This window comes from Aotus nancymaae, unplaced genomic scaffold (assembly GCF_030222135.1).
Source record: "Aotus nancymaae isolate 86718 unplaced genomic scaffold, 86718_ANA_hifiasm-v0.15.2.pri h1tg000059l, whole genome shotgun sequence".
NCBI classification, from domain to species: Eukaryota; Metazoa; Chordata; class Mammalia; order Primates; family Aotidae; genus Aotus; species Aotus nancymaae.
In genome coordinates, this window is record NW_026988473.1 from 7,932,932 (window position 1) to 7,947,248 (window position 14,317).

Genomic DNA, 14,317 nt, shown 5'->3' on the forward strand with positions numbered 1-14,317 from the left:
AAGTTCAAGCGATTCTCCTGCCTCAGCCTCCTGAGTAGCTAGGATTACAGGCGTGCGCCACAATTCCTTGCTAATTTTTGTATTTTTAGTGGAGGTGGGGTTTTACCATGTTGGCCAGGCTGGTCTCGAACTCCTGAGCTAAGTGATCCATCTGCCTTGGCTTCCCAAAGTGCTGGGATTACAGGCGTGAGCCATCGTACCTGACCTTGGTGTTTTTTTTTTTTTTCCCTAGAGTATTTCATAGTTCAAAAGTTTAGATTTTTTTTCTTTAAATAATGTGGGTGCTTTTTAAATAAGGGGTGCAGAACAAAATGGGGAGAAGGTGATTCTTGGGAAAGTCTGGGTCTATGACTGTGTGCTTGGGATGTGTTGTGGCGGGGCTGCCTGTGCCATGCGGTTGAGTCATGATCTGGGCACCTGTGTGTGTGTATTAAGAGAGAGCGAGAGAAAATGCTGGTGCCCAAGTCTCTGCTTTGTGTTTTCACTTGTCTCTGCCTGTCTAGATGTCTACACATGCGGCTCCACCTTTCTGTGTCCATTATATGAGTGCCCATGTCTGTGGCTCCTCTGGCTGTGTCTTCCCTCCCCCACAGCCTGTACCCTGTGCCGGTAACTGGACCTGGACACAGCCCCCAGGGCTGGCAGCAGAATTGACTGCTGAGTATTTTTAGCCTGTAAACATGTTTGCCATTTCAGAGGACAGGGCCGAGCTGGTCTCAGCTCCAGCCCACTCATGATCTTGCAGCAAGAAGGGCGCTCCTGCCTGGGCCAGGTCTCCTCAGTTCCTCAGCCTGGGGTCTCTCTTTCCCAGTTTTTGGAAAGGAGGGGACACTGACTTGGAGTGGGCCGTGGGTGGCCACCTAGGAGGGAGGATAGGAGGACTCCTGGGGGAGAAGAGAAAGGGAGTGTGGAGGAGAGGGAGCGTGTAGCCAGAAGGCCCCGCACCCCATCATTAAGCGTTTAATAAAATCTCCCTGTAGTTAGAAGTGGCTGTGGGAAATTGCTGTAAATGGGAGACTCAGCGTCCCGCAAGCGGGGAGGTGGGGGAGGGGCGCGTAGAGGGGTGTGGAGATGGAATGGGAGGCAGAGGAAGCGCTGGGGCTCCGGCTCCTGGAGGCGGGAGTCTGGAGAGGAAGGTGGGCGTCAGGTCCGCTCTCCAACGCCTGCGGGCCTCACCCCTGTTTGCCCGCGGCCTGCGCAGCAGGGCAGTGCGCGGGGCACTGGTGACCCCGGCTCCTGAGGGTGGGAATCCAAGCCGGTTCTGCGTGGGTAGGGACTGAGGGGCCCCCAGAAAGAGGGAACGCGAGAAATAGGCGCGGCTGCATGGAGCTTGGGAACCAAGCGAGGAGGCTGGGGCCTGGGATCTGAAGTGTGGTTGCCTACGCTGAGAGAAAACTCAAAGGTCGGTGCCGGCTGGAGGTTGCGGCGGAATCACCCAAGCCCCCAGCCGCCTTCAGAGCCCCCAGGCCCTTCCTGCAAAATAAGTAGATTCAAGTTCCAGCTGTGAGGGTGAGCCCAGGGAGCCTGCAGGAGTTTCTGGCCAGTGAAGCCACATATTGCACACGCTGGAGAGCAGATCAAGGTCCGGGATAGGACTGGGGCAGTGGATGGCGGCAGGGGGCAAAGCAACGTCCCCGCGTCCACCATTGGTCCCCCTCCCCAGCAGCCCCCTCCCGGGTCCCTCCAGGGTCGGCCCGGCTCGCCAGTCCCAGCCCCGCTCGGGCCCCGCCCGGCCCCGCCCTCTCCCTACAGCTCCGGGCAGACCCGCCCGCCGGAGCCGGAGTTACAAGAGCCGCCTCCGCGCACGGGGGACCGGCCACTCGGAGCTGCTCTGCCGCGGGGACTGCACCGCCCGCCCTGCCAGACCCGCCCGGACCGGGGCTCGTCGCCGCCAGCAGCCGCAGCACCGCAGCCTCGGGCCCCGCGCCGGCTATGGCTGTGCCCTGGGGCTGAGCTCACAGGTAGGGGTGCCAGGCGCACCGGGGCGCCGTCGGGGGCCGGGGCACCAAGGGCGGGTGGGGGGAGGCGGGTTGCGGGGCTCCGGCGGGGCGCGTAGCTGGGGGTGTCACTGTGAGGATTCAGTTTGGAACTAACGGGGCCGCCCGGGGAGGTGACGCGTCGCTCTCCGGGAGCGGAGCGCTGCCTCCGGAGTTGGGGCGCAAGTTAGTTAAAGTTGGAAAATCGCTCCGAAGTGCTTTGCTTCACTCCATATTTCACCGGAGGGCGGACTGTTGGCTCCACTGCAAGGCAGGGCGCCCGGTTCCGGGCCTGGTGGCCTCTGTCCCACCTCCTCTCCCTGAATGGGGCGGTGGCTCAGGGGCTTCTCCGTTCGGATTCCGTGTTTACTGGAGGGGAAGTTTCCGGGATCGCCCCCGCGGCCCCCTGCGCCGCGCGCCCCCTCGGCAGTCCTTCCGCGCTCCCGGCACCTCCGCCCCAACCTCGTCCCGAGTCGTCCAGGCCCCACCCTGTTCTGTACCACCGGCCCCTCAGCCCCCTCTAGCTGCCCCGCCCTAGGCTTGCCCCTCCGTGTTCCCCGCTCCAGAAAACCTTCTTCCTCTCGGGCCGCGGAGCCTGGAAGTTTGCAGTGTACCTCCCAGCGGGATGGGTGGGGAGGGGGACATAATTAGGGAGATTCCTACGCTGGGGTGGGCGAGGAGGGGGTGCTGTGCAGCGGCCAGGATTCGGGACCGCCCCTTCCCCTTCAGAGGCGGCGCTTTCCCCCCACCCAACTCCCAAACCCGTCCGGGCGGGATGGCCCCCGCCCCAGCGCCTGGCCCGGCGCCAGCAGCCTGAGGAATGTGGTGGTTGGAGCGGGTGACTAATTCAAACCAGAACTCGGGGAGGAGTGGTGAGGGGCAAAGGGGAGGAGGAAGGGGCTGTGTGTGGGAGTTGGGGGCAGGAGCCGGGCTGGGCGTGGGAGGAGGGCTAAGCTGCGCTCGCTGGAACCCTGCGCTCCAGCGGTGCGCGCCAGGAGAGGGGGCCCGGGGCGAGGTCCCGCCTGGGGTTGGAAAGACGGCGTGCTCAGGGTGTGTGCAGAGCTGTGTTATGTAAGGCTTTCCCATGCGAGGAGGGGTGTGCAGTGTGCGAGGGCCTGAGCCGCCCCTGGCAGGGCCGGGCACCCCCCAGCAGTGACCAGGCCGGGATGTGGGGGCGCAGCCCCTTGGCGGCGCTGACCATGAGGGACTCCAGGGGCCCAAGCAGGTCTGGTGTGCCCCTTGCTGGGAGGTGTGCGGAGGGGGCAGATGGGGGTTCTCAGTTGAAGCCGAGCCCAGACAACCAGGTGGGGAACGGCTCTGGCCCCTTTGCACAATGAGGCCACAGAGGGTTGTGTGAGATGTGTGTGCTTGCCCGTTTCGCCGGGTGTGGCTCCCGTCGCGGCGACGGTGGCGGTGAGGTGCTCCCAGGTAGCGTGCGGTCGCTGCAGAGTACCCTGCTCTGTGGAGGAGGTTTGTGGAAAGGCATTGCGGGAGCCCAGTAATTGGTTTTGAACTCGTCTTCGTTAGAGTCCAACCTCGGATTGCAGGGCTTCTCCCCTCTGCTTGCCCTTCCCGGCACAGCGCGGCGCATAGTGGGTGTGGGGTTGGTTTTGTGCAGTACAGTGAGGGGCTGTTGTAGTGAAGTTGAGGGAGTGGGGGAAGGCTAAGGGCCTCTGCACCCATACTGGCTAATTCTGGGGAGTAGCTCTCGCTCTCACTTTCATCCCCGCCCCAAGAGGGAAATCCCGGGGGCAGGGTGTGGCACTCACTTCCTTTCAGAAGCTGAATGTGGGGAAGCTTCCTTCTCCTGCCCTTAGGGACAGCAGCGCTGCCCACCCCTCACCGCGTGGGTAGTGGCATGTGCAGAATGGGGAGGACAGGGGAGCCCCCGCAGTTAGGGACACCTCTTTGAGCTGTGAGCTATGGCGTAGTGGGGAGGGGACTAGGAGGGTGAGAGTGGAGGTAGGAGAGGTCGTAGGGTTTGGGGGCTGCAGATGTGGTTAGAGACTGTCTGAGCCCCTCTCTAAAGCCTTTGACCCTAAGAGGCTATGCACAGGGACACTGATGTCCCTGATCAGAGAACAGGGACACATGGGGAGCCTCGTAAGTCATGCGGGCTGAAAAGGAGGCCCACCGCAGGGATTCAGGGGTCCTGGTCTGTGAACTCCTTGAGGAGCTGACCCCTCGGAGTTGGGGAGTTGTGCCAGCCAGACGTGGTGCAGGGCCTGGGGTGGGAGACAGGGGCCTGTTGAGGGAGAACGCCAGCGTCAGCCCAGGGCAGGGAGGCAGCTGGGGGTCCCTGGAGTCATCTTGACCCTCGAGAAGCCCTGGGGAAAGGTGGCGAGTGCTGCCAAGGTTGGATTCTTTTGCTGGACTTGGAATTGGCTGGCGGGTCCCGGCAGAGCCGGTCGCCCTGAGCCCGAGGAGCTGGTTTGAGGAGTTGGGGCAAAGCCGTGGGGGCGGAGGGGTGTGTGGGTCTCTAGGGTGTGGTCATTACCTTCAGAACTTGGGAACCGCCTGGAGACAGGCAGATAGGCGGACCGGGAGAGCTCGTCCTACTCCTCATGGGAACCGTGTGGCTCTCTCCCCCACCATTCCGGAGGCCCCAGAGTTTCTCTCCCCGGAGCTGGGCTGGCCACATGCTGTGCATGCTTAGGTTTGAGGAAGGGTGGTGGCCGCTGGGGAGGATTAGAATGTGCTACATGGGGGTGGCGGTGGCAGGTATCTAGGGCTTCCTTCCGTCTCTTCGTCCCCCATGGGTTCATCTATGCTGGGATTTCCCTGGGCTCAGGCCCTCAGCTAGACTCCCAGGACTTTCTGAGTACACAGTTTCCAGCATTCCTGGGTGTTCCCGTGGGAGTGTGGGAGGCAGGTGGGTGGACCACAAGAGGATTCCCAAGGAATGAAGCCCCTTTTCGTCCCTGCTGGCCTCAGTTCCCACCAGGGCTCGGCTGGGCTGTCGCTGGCAGTCTTAGGTCGGTCACTATGAGCACTGCAGGAGTCGCTCCGCTGTGGCCTCAGATCCTTGTGACCATGTCACAGCCGGTGTCTCTGAGTGAGGTGTGTGTCATTGCCTGTGGGAGTGTCCAGCCAGTTGTGAGTGAGGGCCATCCCCTTGTAGCATGCCTGGATGTATCACCTCTACCTGCATTGTCGAGGGGCTTGGAGGCAGAGGATGGCAGTGGCATTCTGCCCTGGTGGTGGCGGTTTCCTGCTGGCCCGCAGGGGTCATAGGTAAGGACTGAAGTGAGTTTCTTGGTCCTGGACAGATCTGTGCCCGCAGTTTGTGTCCAGAGGCCTCTGGGAGGTTGAGGACAGCCTTGGGGGTGCAGGTCCCGGCTGAGCAGGCTGAGCAAGGCACTGCACACGGCCTGTCAGGGAGGGGCATCCTGCCCGGTCCCCGGGGGCTGGAGCGGAGGTTCTGGGGGAAGGGGAAGTGCCTGGAGCTGATCCTGTCTACCGCTACTTGTCCTGGTGGGGCTGGGGGGCAGCCCTTTGGCGACAGAGCCTGAGCGGCCTGGCCCCAAGCCCCTGTAGTAGCGTGGCCCGACCGCTGCGGGGAGAGCAAGCAGCGTCCTCCCCAGATCCCAGCCTTGGGTGGGGCAGACAGGCAGCTCCCAAACTGTAATCTACCCCCAGGGCAAGACCAAGCGTTCTTCTTCACCCCCTCTCCTATGGGACGCCACCCTCAGAGTTGGTATCTGAATCCCAGTGGTCCTGGGTAAAGGCCCACTCTTCCCTGCTTCTATGTCCAGGTGTGGGGACTCCCCACTGGAGAATATGCTGTCCCCAACCCCCTCCCACAAGGAGTGTGGGGAGTCCCTCTTGGCTAGGGAGGGAAGAAGGAATCTCCCTGGCTGCTGGAAGTGAGAGCTTGGAGCTTCAGGTCTTCAGAGCTCACTGGGAGCGCGGGAGGGGGCTGTGCACGGTCCAGTCTGGGTAGAGAGAGATGGAGAAAGGTGTCACAGCAGAGTCAGAAAGCAACCAGCTGGCGAGGTCAGGGTGTGGGGGGCTGCCCTGGAAGTCAGCATGATGTGAGGGGCCAGGGGAAGGGGGTGATGGGGAGAAGAGGGCTGAGTGACAAGGCTGGAAAAACTTCCTCCTGGTGGGAGTAGTGACTGGGGTGGTGCCTCCCTCTCCTAAGGGCAGGGAGCAGGGAGGGGGCCTGGCAGGTGCACACACAGAGGAGGAGGTACAGACTCAAGGGGCACAGGCACCAGGTGAACAGGTGGGGGCCTCCGTGACAGGTGTCTGTTGTGAGCCGGTGAAGGCTGGCTGGGGCTGCAGGCTGCTCTGGGCTGTGTAGAGTGGAGAATGCGGCTGAGGGTCTCCATGTGTTCATGGTGTGTGTGTGTGTGTGTGTGTGTGTGTGTGTCTCCTTGTGTGCCTTTCTCTGGGGGTGCCTCCAGCGCCCAAGTTGTGTGTATTTTGCAACATGCTCGTCTAATTCTTCCTGGTGATTCCACCTCCCTAACCTGCCCCTCCTCCCTGTACGCTGCCGAGAATTAGCTAGGTGGGTTTGTAAATGTCCTTAATGCCGGCTTAGACTCTGAGATGTCTGCACACTTTTGCTCTAGTTAGAATGGGCATAATGTTTTTTCTAAACAAGTCTGGAAGCTGCATCCCGGAAGGGACATCACCCCTGTGTTTCTCCTTGTTCCTTTGGGGCGAGGGTCTCCCTGTCATGACTGATTCCATCTCCCAGCAGTGGAAATGCTTGTCTTGTCCTGGCAGTGCTGGCCTCTAGCGGGTGTCTGGTGCCGGTTGAGCCCCAGAAGGAGACGTTCTCTTGTTTCCCACCTGTTGGGGCCCAAGAGAAATCTAGATAGAAGTGGGTTGGGGGCTGGGCAGCTCAGGGTCCTGACCCCCTGGGGACCCAGCCTCAGTAAGTCCCAGAAGCAAAAGGCCCCTCACATGCACAGCTCTGGGATGCCTGGCACTGTCCATTCTGGGTTTGCGGCCCACAGGTTGGGCCGGGTTGAGGCTGGAGCGTGGGGAAGCGGGTTTGGAGGCCTCTCCATTTTCCCACTGTTCCTCTGGCTCTCACTACAGTGTACATCTCTTTTTTTTTTTTTCCAAGACGGAGTCTTCTTCTGTCTCTGGGGCTGGAGTGTAGTGGCACGATCTTGGCTCACTGCAACCTCCGCCTCCGGGTTCAAATGAGTCTCCTGCCTCAGTCTCCCAAGTAGCTGAGATTACAGGCACCCACCACCATGCCCAGTTAATTTTTTTGTATTTTTAGTAGAGACAGGGTTTCACCGTGTTTGTCAGGCTGGTCTTGAACTCCTGACCTCATGATCTGCTCACGTCAGCCTCCCAAAGTCCTGGGATTACAGGCGTGAGCCACTGTGCCTGGCCATGTAGATCTCTTTTCTGTGCATCTTCCTCTGTGGATTTTCCTGTGTCTCCTCCTGTGTATTTCCCTCTGCCTTTATCCCTCTACCTGGGCAAAGATCGTTGGCCTAGGGAGGTCAGACACTCCTGGGCTTGCATTTCAACTCTGTCGCACACTTGGGCAAGCCGTCTTATCTCTGGGGCCTGTTTTCACATCTCTGAAATAAGGATATTAATTTTTTTTTTTTTTGAGACGGAGTCTCACTTTGTAGCCCAGGCTGGAGTGCAGTGGCACAATCTCGGCTCACTGTACTCTGCACCTCTTGGGTACCGGTTCAAGCAATTCTCCTGCCTCAGCCTCCCGAGTAGCTGGGATTACAGGCACAAGCCACCACACCCAGCTAATTTTTGTATTTTTAGTAGAGACAGGGTTTCACCATGTTGGCCAGGCTGGTCTAGAACTCCTGACCTCGTAATCCACCCGCCTCAGCCTCCCAAAGTGCTAGGATTACAGGCGTGAGCCACTGTGTCCGGCCAGGATATTAATTCTTTTCACATAGCATCATCATTTGGGGTTTGAATGAGACCCCAGGTGTGAGACATTGCCAGCACAGTCCCTGGCACACAAGAGTGCTCTGTAGAATTCTCTCTACTTGTGTATGTGGGGTTTTTCTTTCAACGTGGAGCTTTCTGTTCCTCTTTGCCTCCTGAAGAGTGTTTATGAGAGCAAGCATACTGTCTTCTGGGTGTGTCTCTCTGAATAGCCTCTCTCCCCTCCTGATTCCGAATGTTGGGGGCTTCCCTTCTGGTAGGGGTCTCTAACTCTAGGCATGAGTCATTTCATTCTTGGGATGGGGACTGCTTCTCTTTGGCCTTGTGTGTGTAGTGGGTGGATTGGCCCATGTGCGTGCCGATGTGCTGGGTGGAGGTTTCACTGTGGCTGATGTCCTCCCCACTGTGGGTGGGGGTGATTTTCTCCCCCTCGGAAGGTCGCCCGCTGTGTCCAGCCTGTGCTGGGTGGATGGACAGTCGTGTGCCCCTGTGTTGCGTATTTTGTCCTCTGGTTTGGTGCATTTGGGCACTGAGGCCCGTGGTCTGTCTCTGGGGGAGTGTGTATATATCAATTCCTGTCATCTCGACACTGACGCTGGCTGCAAGGCTGTTTCTAGTGCAGTTGGCCTGGTTCCCATCCTGGCTGTCTTTATACTGGCTCTCCAGGGAAGGGGCACCGTTCTCCGAGGGCAGTGGAGGAAGGAGCTCCTCTGGAGGTCACCTCTGGCAGAGGCCATCTGCCGGGGTCGAGAATCTGCTTCCTGTAGTTCTCCTGGGTCTCCTTGACATTGTCCACAATCTGCAGGGTATGGGCTGAGCCCTGCCCTTTGGCACATGCTCTCTGCAGTTTTGAAGTGACAGGATGGCCTGTTCTCTTGCTGCTTCTGGCCTGAATTACAGTCTGTCCCACAGTGTCGGGCGTGCGTGCCGTCACCTTTGCAGCTGGAGCAGCCTTACCATCTTTTCTGCCCTCCAAGCAATCCTCTGCCTTAGGGGGTCTCCACTCTGGCCCTACTCTTTCTTTATTAAAAATAAAATTAAACTTTTTATTTATTTATTTTTTTTGAGACAGAGTCTCTGTCTTTTGCCAGGCGCCAGGCTGGAGTTCAGTGGTGTGATCTCGGCTCATAGCAACCTCCGCCTCCTGGCTTCAAGCAATTCTCCTGCCTCAGCCTCCCGAGTAGCTGGGACTACAGGCTCACGTCACCATGCCCAGCTAATTTTTGTATTTTAGCAGAGACAGAGTTTCACTATGTTGGCCAGGATGGTCTCGATCTCTTGACCTCGTGATCTGCCCACCTTAGCTGCCCAAAGTGCTGGGATCACAGGCGTGAGCCACTGCTTCCAGACTAAAATTTTTATTTTTTATAGAGATAGGGTCTTGCCATGTTGTCCAGGTTGGTTTCAAACTCCTGGGCTCAAGCAATCAGCATGCCTTGGCCTCCCAGAGTGCTGGGATTATAGGTATGAGCCACCTCGACCAGCCCTGCCCTGCTCCTTCTATCACGAGGGAGACTGTTAGGACCACCTTGCTGTGGGCTAGCAGGCTTGGGGACTAGGGCCCCAGCACACGCCCATTCTCTCCCCTCTCTGGGCTTTACTCTCTCCATCCTTAAGTAACAGGCAGCGCTATCCCATAAAACTCTCGGCAGTGGGGGAAATGCTGTGTGTCCTTGGTAATATAGTAGCCAGTAGCCACCTGTGGCTGTTGAGCTCTTGAAATGTGGCTAGTGCAGTTAATGAGCTAAAATTTCAATGTAACTGAATTTTTTTTTTTTTTTTTTTGAGTCAGAGTTTCGCTCTTGTTACCCAGGCTGGAGTGCAATGGCGCAATCTCGGCTCACCGCAACCTCCGCCTCCTGGGTTCAAGCAATTCTCCTGCCTCAGCCTCCCGAGTAGCTGGGACTACAGGCACGTGCCACCATGCCCAGCTAATTTTTGTATTTTTAGTAGAGACGGGGTTTCACCATGTTGACCAGGATGGTCTCGATCTCTTGACCTCGTGATCCACCTGCCACGGCCTCCCAAAGTGCTAGGATTACAGGCTTGAGCCACCATGCCCGGCTTTGTAACTGAATTTTAATTGATTGAAATTTAAATAGCCACATGTGGCCGCTGTGTTGGGTGGCACGACTCTAGGTCTCTTCCAGTTCCCAAGGTGGCTATGGCAGTTGGCTGAATCATGCAGAATTCCCCAAAGCTCCAAAGACCCTCCTTTGGGTAGCAGCAGGGCAGAGCTCTCAGCCTCTGGGGAAAGCTTGGCTGAACCTGACTCGTGTGGGAGGAGAAGGAAGGGCCACCTGGCTTGGTACAGGCTCCAGAGGTGGAGGAGAGACTAAGGGCTGGGACCCAAATGCAAGGAACAGGAAACCCTGGCTACATAGTATCCCACGCCCCTACTTCCGCATCCCCTTCAGTACCTCCACGCCCCTCCTTGCAACTGAATGGCCCAGGTCAGATGAGAGGGGAGTCCCTCCAGGCTGTGCTGGGACAGCAGGGCCAGAGCCAGAGCAGGCAGGGTGGCTGGCAGCCCCACCTGGCCGGGAAGCCATCAGGTGCTCTGCCATGGCCAACCTGCAGCCTCTCATCCTACGCCTCTAGTCCTCGCTGGAGCCAAAGTGTATGGATCGTTCTCTACTTAGGATGGGTTCTCCCCTCCTCAGGAGCCACCTGTGTTGAGGCAGGTAGCAAGTCTCTCCTGGGCCTCAAAAGGGACTCCTGCCTGAGGCCCTGGCAGGGAAGCCACCTGCCTGTCTGCAGTGGAGTCCTGGTTCCTCTGGCACTTGGGGGTCTGGCCCAGGAGACACTTTGTCCTTGGGGTTTTAGGCGCGACCCTTTGCAGGTCTGGAGCTGTTGCAGCCAGCTGCAGTGACTCATTGGGGAGGGAGGGAAGGAGGGAGGGTGGGGACGAGGTGTGGGTGAGGGAGAGCTGGCTCAGCTAGCTCTCTCCCCCTTGATGGCTGCTGGCACAGCACCAGGATGCCGGGTGAGCAAAGGGGCCCTGCTCCAGGAGGAGGACGGGGTGTCTGGGCTGTCTGAAGGGGTGCCTTCAGTTCTGTCTGAGAGATGAAGTCTGGAATCTTTTTTCCTTCCCTGCCTCTGCCTGGCTCCTTATCTGCAGGGTTGGACACTGGGAGACAAGGTGCCATTGAAGCCCCAGCTTTGCTGTTTCACACTGGGAAGGGTCAGAGTGATTTCCCATCGCAGCCTCCTCTGTAGCCAGAGGGGAGATGGTGTTTTCCCCAGTCTGCACCTGAGCCCACAGGCTCAGCGTCTTTGCTCACCTCATAGCCAGCACCTGTGTTGACAAGGCGGTCCATTGCCCACTCCGCGTTGTCAAAGGGGAGGATGGCTGTCGGGGCCTGGGATCTGTGTTTTTTTTTTTTTTTTGAGACGGAGTTTCGCTCTTGTTACCCAGGCTGGAGTGCAATGGCGCGATCTCTGCTCACCGCAACCTCTGCCTCCTGGGTTCAGGCAATTCTCCTGCCTCAGCCTCCTGAGTAGCGGGGATTACAGGCATGCGCCACCATGCCCAGCTAATTTTTGTATTTTTAGTAGAGACGGGGTTTTACCATGTTGACCAGGATGGTCTCGATCTCTTGACGTCGTGATCCACCCGCCTTGGCCTCCCAAAGTGCTGGGATTACGGGCTTGAGCCACCGCGCCAGGCCTTGCGTTTCTCTTTCATCCATGTTGTGATCTGTCTGAGTCGGGAACTGCTAAGTGCCCACACATTCCCAGGAGACACAGTCCCACCCTCAGAGGTCACCCCTAGTACCTTCAAGACCCCATGTAGTGGCCGGGCGCGGTGGCTCATGCCTGTAATCCTAGCACTTTGGGGGGCCAAGGTGGGTGGATCACCTGAAGTCAGGAGTTCAAGACCAGCCTGGCCATCATGGTGAAACTGCATCTTAAAAAAAAAAAAAAAGAAAAGACCCCATGTATATTTCATTTCCCCCAGAAGGCTCCCAAGCCTTCTGGAATATTCTGCGGCAAAATCAGTCACAGCCAGTACACCTTGCTCATCATGTGTATCTGGGACAGGAACTGAGTCTTTTTTTTTTTGAGATGGAGTCTCTCTCTGTCACCCAAGCTGGAGTGCAGTGGTAAGATCTCAGCTCACTGCAACCTCCGCCTCCCAGGTTCAAGCCATTCTCTTGCCTTAGCCTCCTGAATAGCTGTGACTACAGGCGTGTGCCACCATACCTGGCTAGTTTTTTGTATTTTTAGTAGAGATGGGGTTTCACCGTGTTAGCCAAGATGGTCTCGATCTCCTGACCTTGGGATCTGCCTGCCTTGGCCTCCCAAAGTGCTGGGATTACAGGCCTGAGCCACTGCGCCTAGCGGGAACTGAGTCTTAAATCTCCCTGTCTGGCACGTATGTGCGTGAGTGACGTGAAGTCATCGTCTGATGCCAGCGTGTAATTAGATGCTGGGCCCAGCTGTGTCCATCCCTGGCCGGTTCCCTCTGCAGTGCAAAGTATAGTGTTGGGCATATGGAGGCAGCCGGTATGCAGGCATTGACTGACTGCTGATAGTTTCTGGATGTAAACAGCCAAAGGCGGGGCTTTGGGTTAGGTTCCCCATGACCGATAGTATCCCCCACACCATTTCAAGTGGTGGCTGCTGTCGCCATTTTGTGCGGGTGGCTGTAGTCTGTGGCCCTATGCAGAGTCCTGCCTGGTGTCTTTCCAGGGTGCCTGCAGCTGACAGCTCATCCTGTGGCTGGAGGATGAATTTGTTCCTAAATGCTTGCACCTATAGGGGCCTGGCTCAGGGCGTGGTGTGGGCAGCCAGTGGGCCCCGACTCACCATGGCCCGAGGCAGATTCAGCTGGGCTCTAGCCTCTAGGGCTTGGGTGGTGCCTGGTGGGGCCGGGGCCTCCTTTGTTCAGGCAGCTGCTGGTGGCAGGGCTCCCAGAGCTCCCAGCTGCTGGGTGAGACCAGGTGGCCCTAGTCTGTTACTGAGGGAAGTGGGACACTGCCATTCCTGCTGGAGGCAGCCTCTGAGGAGTCACCTGCCTGTTATAACCTAGTGTGGGGAGGCAAAGGAGTTACAGACTTGGGTCCAAGCCCAGCAGAGTTGGGCTGTCATGTGTACCCCGGGTAAGTTGTGCTCTCAGAGACTCAATCTCTGTCTTTGAAATGAGCACGGGAATGTCACCCTCTTGCAGCTGTGGTTGAGAATGTAGCGAGAGGCCGGGTGCAGGGCTCCTGCTTAGAATCCCAGCACTTGAGGATCGTTTGAGCCCAGGAGTTCTGGACCAACCTGGCCAACATGGCAGAACCCCATCTCTCCAAAAATACAAACAGCCAGTTGTGGTGGCACGTGCCTGTGGTCTGAGCTACTCGGGAGTCTGAGGTGGGAGGACCACTTGAGCCCAGGAGGTGGAGGCTGTGGTAAGTCGTGATCATGCCACTGCACTCCAGCCTGTGTGACAGAGACAGACCCTGTCTCAAAAAAATAAAAAGCGTGTGGTGAGAGCGTGCATGTGAAGCTGCTCCTGCCGGCCGGTGCTCTCTTCTTTCTCCTTTATTCTCTCCATTCTTTTTTTTTTTTTTTTGAGATGAAGTTTTGCTCTTTTCACCCAGGCTGCAGTGCAGTGTTGCGATCTTGGCTCACTGCAACCTCCACCGTCCAGTTTCAAGCGATTCTTCTGCCTCAGCCTCCCGAGTAGCTGGGATTACAGGTGCTCGCCACCACGCCTGGCTGATTTTTATTTGTTTATTTATTTATTTATTTAATAGAGACGGGGTTTCATCATATTGGTCAGGTTGGACTTGAACTCCTGACTTTAGAGGATCCACCCACCTCAGCCTCCCAAAGTGCTGGGATTACAGATGTGAGCCGCCGTGTCTGGCCTGTTGTCTCCATTTTCACAGATGAGGAAATGGAGGTTCAGAAAGCTGAAGTGTCCTGCCCAGGGTCCCACAGCTAGGAGGAAGCAGAGCCAGGCTCTGACTCCGAGTCTGGTTCCTCTGAAGCCCCTTTCTGCTAAGCCAGGCTGGAGAGTCGTGGACAAGTGGAATTGACGGCGGTGGTGGGGGTCGGGTTGACGGCGGTTGTGGGCTGGCCTGGGTAGCAGAGTACCTGGCTGTCCCTTGAGTGGGGACTTGGAGCCTACCAGCTGCCGACTGGAGTGCGAGCATCATCATGAACTTTTCCCTAGGTTGTGAAGATTCCCGACGAGAGAGACTAAGGGGAAGAGAGGAAAGAGGGGTGGGCTCCTGGCAAGGCATTTGCTCCTGAGTGGAATCCTGCAAAGGTCAGTAGCCAGGAGGGGCAGAGAGAGGCGGAGGTGATGGGATGTGGGGAGGGTGGGCCCCGTGTGGATGGGAGGCTGGGGCCGTTGGGGGCAGGGAGAAGGGCTGGCTACCTCTGGGGCAAGTTGCATCCGCTGTTTCCTTTCCATCTTTTCTGCTGTGCCTTGGGAGAACTTCCACAGTGGAAGGACG

General features: G+C 57.8%; 1 protein-coding gene across 3 annotated transcripts in view; it reads left to right on the top strand.

Annotated features, from left to right (window-relative positions):
- Positions 1-1,814: 1,814 nt before the first annotated feature.
- The window catches only part of AHNAK (AHNAK nucleoprotein), a 104,796-nt gene continuing 92,293 nt past the window's right edge, over positions 1,815-14,317 (top strand). Inside the window, exons 1-2 of one of the 3 annotated variants that reach the window (XM_064364810.1) lie at positions 1,815-1,961; positions 14,032-14,127. The gene's annotated coding sequence lies outside the window, so the exon portion shown is untranslated. Of the gene's footprint in view, positions 1,962-13,289; positions 14,128-14,317 lie in introns of those variants that run through there. The other 2 variants (XM_064364809.1, XM_021676922.2) reach the window with 2 other exon arrangements.